The sequence below is a fragment of the Babylonia areolata genome, chromosome 26, assembly GCF_041734735.1.
Source record: "Babylonia areolata isolate BAREFJ2019XMU chromosome 26, ASM4173473v1, whole genome shotgun sequence".
In the NCBI taxonomy this organism is placed as follows: Eukaryota; Metazoa; Mollusca; class Gastropoda; order Neogastropoda; family Buccinidae; genus Babylonia; species Babylonia areolata.
Genome location: NC_134901.1, coordinates 15566203 through 15574534, shown reverse-complemented (window position 1 = coordinate 15574534; position 8332 = coordinate 15566203). Strand labels below are relative to the sequence as shown.

Sequence of the window (8332 nt, the reverse complement as noted above, 5' to 3'; positions counted from 1 at the left end):
GTGTGTGTGTGTGTGTGTGCGCGCGCGCGCGTGTGTGTGTGTGTGTGTGTGTGTGTGCGTGTGCATGTGTGTGTTGGTGAGCTTTCCGATCAGATAATAATTTTGAGAGAAAGAAAGGGGGGAGGGGAGAGAGAGATAGAGATAGGAGAGACAGACAGACAGACAGAGGAACAGAGAAAGAGAGAGAGAGAGATAGAGAGAGATAGAGAGAGACAGACAGACAGACAGAGACAGAGAGAGACACAGAGAGAGAGAGATAGCGTGTGTCATAGTAACCGTTTTTTGCTCTTTCATTGCAGGGAGGCCCCTCTGTAACCGGACTGATATCACCATTGACTTCCGGAAGCAAGCTTACACGGTCACTTGAATCTTCCACGTTTCTTCATGTTGCTACCATCATCAAACTGTGCAGACTGTGAATGAGTCGTCCAGCCCGCTTTCCGCAGCCAGTTACTGTTGTCAGCGAGCGGGGCCGTGGTCCCATCAATAGGTTCAGAACCATAAAGCACAATGTTAAACGTTCCTCTTCAACATATATATTGTTTTAGAAGGCAGTCCTCTTCTTCGATTTTTCAGTCTGCTGCTCTCTTTTTTTTATGTGCAAAGCAAGTGTGTTTGTGTACCACTCAGCGAGACTACTGACCAGTGACAATGTGGCAGTGCAGAGAAACACTAAAGACCATGGAACGATGAATGTGCAAACGACCCAAAAGAACCATTACACGTTCTAAAACTTTGATGTGAACAAACCCCCAGAAAAACAAAGCAAAAACATTACCAATGATTTTTACCCTGAAGTTCGTGTCCTTTTTCTCCTCCCAATCCACGTTTTGTCTCAGTGCAGTATTCACACATTCCACATACACAGTATCATCAACATATCAACTTTCAGCACTGATCGATCCAAAATACAACACCACATCTCTCTCATCCTTTCAAGGTTCCCACGTGAAGCTGTAGCAGAGTTTCAAACCAGAGCCTAGGGCGGGCGGTGACGTAACGTGTGAGGGCTTCAGCTTCGCGCACCCACTCCTCTTGCCAAGAACGTGTCCCAAGATGTCCCTGGAAAGCTTCGAGTCGATCCTGATGAAGATCCCGGAGTACCGGCTGCTGAAGGCCCTGATGCTCTACGTGCCACCCATCCTGATTGTGGTGGGTACGCTGGGCAACATGTTCTCCTTCATCATCTTGAGGAGGAGGGCCATGGCCAAGGTCTCCTCCTACCTCTACCTGGCCTCGCTGGCCTGTGGCCGACTCCCTGGTGCTGTACATCGGCCTGCTCAGGCTGTGGCTGGGCGAGGTGACCGGCACCGACTTCCACGACAGCACGGACTGGGTGTGCAAGCTGACCATCTCCTTCGGCTACATGGCCAGTGACCTGTCCGTCTGGCTCATCATCGCCGTCACGGTGGAGCGCTACATCGTCGTCTGCTTCCCGCTCAGAGCCTCCGCCATGATCAACACGGCGCGCGCCAAGAAGGTCATCGGCTTCCTGGTGCTGCTCATGTTCACCATCAACCTGCACTTCTTCTGGACCGTGGAGATCGTGCCGCAGCCCGTGGACGGCAAGAACGTCGGCAATTGCGAGGCGGCGCCCCTCCACAAGCACCTGGTGAACGATGTCTGGCCCTGGGTGGACGCCTGCATTTACTCCTTCGTGCCTTTTATCGTCATCCTCGTCCTCAACATCCTCATCATCTACGAGGTGGTGGAGGCGAGGCGCCACCGCCAGCACATGCAGAACACGCCCACCCACCACCACCACCACCAACTGCACCACTCCATACGCCTCAGGCCCGGCGAGACCCCCTCCTCCTCCACCACGCGGAGCTCGCGGCGCTCTGGAGGCCCCGGGGAGGGCACCAAGCTGACCATCATGCTGCTGACCGTGTCCTTCACCTTCCTGCTCACCACCCTGCCCATGAACGTCTCCCTCATCGTCACCGCCTTCTGGAAGCACCGCAACTCGCTGCGCCAGACCACGCAGCTCAAGCTGGCCCGCACGGTGGCCGAGCTGCTGATGTACGTCAACCACTCCGTCAACTTCTTCCTCTACTGCGCCACGGGGCAGAAGTTCCGACAGCAGATCATGCTCATGCTGTCCTGTAAGACGGAGAACTCCTATGCACCCTGGACCTCCGTGCAGACGGACGACAGTAAGATCACCACCACCACCGCCACCACCACTACGACACGCAACGGTCAGCACTACCGGACCCCTCAGCGTCACCTGCTGCTGGCCAAGACTCCTCCCGATGAAGTGTCCAGCCTGAACGGGGAGACAATCCCTCTACGGGCCGTATAGCGCTGACGTCACGTGGCGTGGCGTGGCAGTGTTGGGGCCATCGAACAACCACTGTGCTTCTTCTTCTTCTGCAAGAACACGGTCTTCGGCTGGCCTGTGAACAACGGAACTGAATCCACGCTGCTTGTTCAGACCAGTTTGGGCCGTGTTTCCACGTAACACCCCCCTACACACACACACACACACACACACACATTCACACACACAGACTGTGCTGGCTGGGTTGGGTCTTGGTTGGTAGTTCAGGGTGTTGATTTCACTTGTTGGTTCACAGTGGTTCTTGGTGGAGGAGGATGTGATCAGTGCCGTGTTGGAACTGTTGACAGCAGGTGCTTGCTGGTAAGTGTCTTGGTTTGTGTGTGTCGCCCGTAGATCTGAAGCGGTATCTATGACATCCGCGTAAAACCTTCCTTCCGTGTTCAACAGTTTTTCTTCGTTTTCTTCGTATTTTCTTTTCTTTTTTTTCTTTTCTTTTTTTAAACAATGACAATGTAATCGTTAAATTCTGTACATGAAAAACACTGAGTGTCTCTCTTTTTTTCTCTCTTTCTTTCTCTCTCTCTTTGTCTCTCTGTCTCTCTCTCCCTTTTACTCTCTCTCTCTCTGTCTCCCTCTCTTGTCTGTCTCTCTCTGTCTTTTCAATCCTTCTCTTTCACTACCTCACCACTATCTGTCTCTTTCACTATCTGTCTCTTTGTTTCAACTATCAAAACGGTGACGTCAATCAAACTGTTTTTTGTCTTGTTGTTTTGTTGTTGTTGTTGTTGTTTTAAGTGACAACTAACGAATTAGTTTGGACTCAAACTTTCACCAATTCTGAATGTGAAGAAGCATTGACAACAACAACAACAACAACAACAACAACATCATTCTTCACCTTGTATGTTAAAACATTGTCACGTTTCAAATACAAACTGTTTTAACACGTGAAGGGTCTGGCTTTGCTTTTCTCTTCCTGGGTATCTCTGATTCTTCTTCGTCTGACAAGTGAACGACTGAATGGGGACTCTTGTCTCTCTGCATCTGTGTGTGTGTGTGTGAGTGTGTGTGAGTGTGTGTGTGTGTGTGTGTCTTTGTGTGCCTGTGTCGCTGTGTGTGTGACTGTGTGTGTGTGTGTCTGTGTGTGCGTATGTATTTGAACGAGCACGCATTCGCGCGCTTGTGTGTATACATGTGTGAGTATTTGCATGTGCATATGTTTGTAATTGCACATACGATTACCTTTACTTGATGAACAAGTCACTGCAAAAGAACAACAACAATGTTGTGAATTCTTTCTAAACACACATGTGAGCAGATAATGACGAGATATTATTTTTGTTATTATATTTATTTCCCGCATTCACTGTTGCTTCTGTTTAGCATAGTCACTATATATTGCGAAAAAAAAAAAAAAAAAAAAAAAAGGACATTACAGTTGATTCAGTCAGTAGAACTTCAGAGCTCAATCAACAAGTGCTCTGATTACCACTGCCATCAAAACTGCGGCTCTGTGTGGTTGGCTGGGCAATAAGCATCATTGATAAATGGATGAATAGACAGACAAATAAATGAACAAACAGCTTAATTAATGAACTGCTCAATCATTTGATATTCGATCAGTCAGTTAATAGCTTAATCAATTCATGTTAACTGATTATTTAATTTTCAACTAATCAATTGATTACTTTTATGTATCAATCAACTAATTAAATAAATAAATAAAAGAATAAAAGAATATATAAAATGAATAAATGGATAAGTAAATAAATAAATAAATAAAATAATAAATAAATGATAACCATTAAACCATACGTCAAAGGTTTGTAATGTTTAAATTGTAGCATTAGCTTTGTCTGTCTGTCTGTCTGTCTGTGTGTCTGTCTGGCATCAAACCGCTTTGCCCGCAAACATCAAGAACTTGGCCATAAAACTCACATCACCAGGAGGTCTACACTGACGAGATTTTAAGGTGGGTGGGAGGCAAATGTTTTGGGGCTGATCCGATAGCTTACCAAAAGGGTTTACAGCTAACGGGGGTAAGTTGAAAGTAATGCAGCCGTCTATTTAGGGCCAGACGAGGTTTTTTCACTGACACGGAGGCTCAAAACGAGAGAAGCCAGAGAGAGAGAGAGAGAGAGACAGAGAGACAGAGAGAGACAGAGACAGAGAGAGAGACAGATAGAGAGTTCCAAGGCCTGTTGACTGTGCGATCTAATTTGAGCGTGGGCAGGGCAGAGAAATCCTCCTCCTCCTCCCCCCACAAACGTACCCCCTCCTCCACTCCACCACGCTCAACCATCCCCCCAAATACTCCTCCCTCGGGCTGTTTACTTTCATTCGGGACTGACTGCTCATTGAGAGAGAGAGAGAGAGAGAGAGAGAGAGAGAGAGGATTCCTTTTTTGTGTTTTGTACCTTAACTATTATTTACCTCTGTGTTCCCTTTTTTCGACCCATGCCATTCGATCCCATTTGTCATTTCCTTCGTGAAGGAAGCGAGGTTTCTTGTTGTTGTTGTTGTTGGTTTTTTGTTTGTTTGATTTTTTGGTGGGGAGGGAGGGAGGTTGGGGGAGGGGGGGGGGGGGCATTTTTTTTATCTATCATTTTCATGCTGACTGAGCAAGAACTGGTCACGAACTGGTCATGTTTGATGCTGTCATTTTAATGGAAGTTCTTAAACTGTGGTTTGTTTGTGAACTGTGTTGTCTTTTCACGGAATTTCAGCCCTGAAATGGCATCTTGTGTGGTAGTTTCGTTCAGGCTGTGAGCAAAACGAGTTTATCTGATTGCTCCCCCCCCCCCCCCCCCCCCCCCCCTATCCATCTCTCTCTCCCTCTCCCTCTCCCTCTTTATTGTCACCTCACGATTTCATTGGTTATCACTCTTCCGCTCAAATCGCATCTTCTGTGGTTGTTTTCTTTGGGCTGTGAGCAAAACGAGTTTATCTGATTGCCCATTCTCCCTCTTGTAGTCTCTCTCTCTCTCTCTCTCTCTCTCTCTCTGTGTATGGCTGTCTTTGTCTCTGCTTCTGTCTGTCTCTATCTCTGTCTCTATCTCTCTGTATGTCTCTCTCTCTCTGTATGTCTGTCTCTGTCTCTTTGTCTCTCTCTCTCTCTGTCTCTATCTCTCTGTATGCCTCTCTCTCTCTCTGTCTGTCTCTGTCTGCCTGTTTGTCTGTCTCTCTCTCTCTCTCTCTTTATTGTGATCTCAGTAGCTGGTTGGTTATTGTTCTTGCAATCGGTTTAGATTTGCAGTTAAAAATTTTGCCAATATATTTATTTGCTTTTGCCGACCACAGGAAACATTATCAAGGCTGAAGAACTGTAGATATGGATTCTGCACAACACACAGGACATTATCAGGGCTGAAGAACTGTAGATATGGATTCCGCACAACACACGGGACATTATTTGGGCTGAAGAACTGTAGATATGGATTCCGCACAACACACGGGACATTATTAGGGCTGAAGAACTGTAGATATGGATTCCGCACAACACACGGGACATTATTAGGGCTGAAGAACTGTAGATATGGATTCCGCACAACACACGGGACATTATCAGGGCTGAAGAACTGTAGATATGGATTCCGCACAACACACGGGACATTATCAGGGCTGAAGAACTGTAGATATGGATTCCGCACAACACACAGGACATTATCAGGGCTGAAGAACTGTAGATATGGATTCCGCACAACACACAGGACATTATCAGGGCTGAAGAACTGTAGATATGGATTCCGCACAACACACAGGACATTATCAGGGCTGAAGAACTGTAGATATGGATTCCGCACAACACACGGGATATTATCAGGGCTGAAGAACTGTACATATGGATTCCGCACAAAACACGGGACATTATCAGGGCTGAAGAACTGTAGATATGGATCCGCACAACACACAGGACATTATCAGGGCTGAAGAACTGTAGATATGGATTCCGCACAACACACAGGACATTATCAGGGCTGAAGAACTGTAGATATGGATTCCGCACAACACACAGGACATTATCAGGGCTGAAGAACTGTAGATATGGATTCCGCACAACACACAGGACATTATCAGGGCTGAAGAACTGTAGATATGGATTCCGCACAACACACAGGACATTATCAGGGCTGAAGAACTGTAGATATGGATTCCGCACAACACACAGGACATTATCAGGGCTGAAGAACTGTAGATATGGATTCCGCACAACACACAGGACATTATCAGGGCTGAAGAACTGTAGATATCGATTCCGCACAACACACGGGACAATATTAGGGCTGAAGAACTGTAGATATGGATTCTGCACAACACACGGGACATTATCAGGGCTGAAGAACTGTAGATATCGATTCCGCACAACACACGGGACAATATTAGGGCTGAAGAACTGTAGATATGGATTCTGCACAACACACGGGACATTATCAGGGCTGAAGAACTGTAGATATGGATTCTGCACAACACACAGGACATTATCAGGGCTGAAGAACTGTAGATATGGATTCCGCACAACACACAGGACATTATCAGGGCTGAAGAACTGTAGATATGGATTCTGCACAACACACAGGACATTATCAGGGCTGAAGAACTGTACATATGGATTCCGCACAACACACGGGACATTATCAAGGCTGAAGAACTGTAGATATGGATTCCGCACAACACAGGGGACATTATTAGGGCTGAAGAACTGTAGATATGGATTCCGCACAACACACGGGACATTATTAGGGCTGAAGAACTGTAGATATGGATTCCGCACAACACAGGGGACATTATCAGGGCTGAAGAACTGTAGATATGGATTCTGCACAACACACGGGACATTATGAGGGCTGAAGAACTGTAGATATGGATTCTGCACAACACACAGGACATTATCAGGGCTGAAGAACTGTAGATATGGATTCCGCACAACACAGGGGACATTATCAGGGCTGAAGAACTGTAGATATGGATTCTGCACAACACACGGGACATTATTAGGGCTGAAGAACTGTAGATATGGATTCTGCACAACACACGGGACATTATCAGGGCTGAAGAACTGTAGATATGGATTCCGCACAACACACGGGACATTATCAGGGCTGAAGAACTGTAGATATGGATTCCGCACAACACACAGGACATTATCAGGGCTGAAGAACTGTAGATATGGATTCCGTACAACACACGGGACATTATCAGGGCTGAAGAACTGTAGATATGGATTCCGCACAACACACGGGACATTATCAGGGCTGAAGAACTGTAGATATGGATTCCGCACAACACACTGGACATTATCAGGGCTGAAGAACTGTAGATATGGATTCCGCACAACACACAGGACATTATCAGGGCTGAAGAACTGTAGATATGGATTCCGCACAACACACAGGACATTATTAGGGCTGAAGAACTGTAGATATGGATTCCGCACAACACACAGGACATTATCAGGGCTGAAGAACTGTAGATATGGATTCCGCACAACACACAGGACATTATCAGGGCTGAAGAACTGTAGATATGGATTCCGCACAACACACAGGACATTATCAGGGCTGAAGAACTGTAGATATGGATTCCGCACAACACACAGGACATTATCAGGGCTGAAGAACTGTAGATATGGATTCCGCACAACACACAGGACATTATCAGGGCTGAAGAACTGTAGATATCGATTCCGCACAACACACGGGACAATATTAGGGCTGAAGAACTGTAGATATGGATTCTGCACAACACACGGGACATTATCAGGGCTGAAGAACTGTAGATATGAATTCCGGACAACACACGGGACAATATTAGGGCTGAAGAACTGTAGATATGGATTCTGCACAACACACGGGACATTATCAGGGCTGAAGAACTGTAGATATGGATTCCGCACAACACACAGGACATTATCAGGGCTGAAGAACTGTAGATATGGATTCTGCACAACACACAGGACATTATCAGGGCTGAAGAACTGTAGATATGGATTCCGCACAACACACTGGACATTATCAGGGCTGAAGAACTGTAGATATGGATTCTGCACAA

The 8332-nt window shown here is 46.5% G+C and overlaps 1 pseudogene; it reads left to right on the top strand.

The window, feature by feature from the left end:
* Positions 1–305: 305 nt before the first annotated feature.
* Positions 306–3126, top strand: LOC143300631 (FMRFamide receptor-like; annotated as a pseudogene).
* Positions 3127–8332: the final 5206 nt, after the last annotated feature.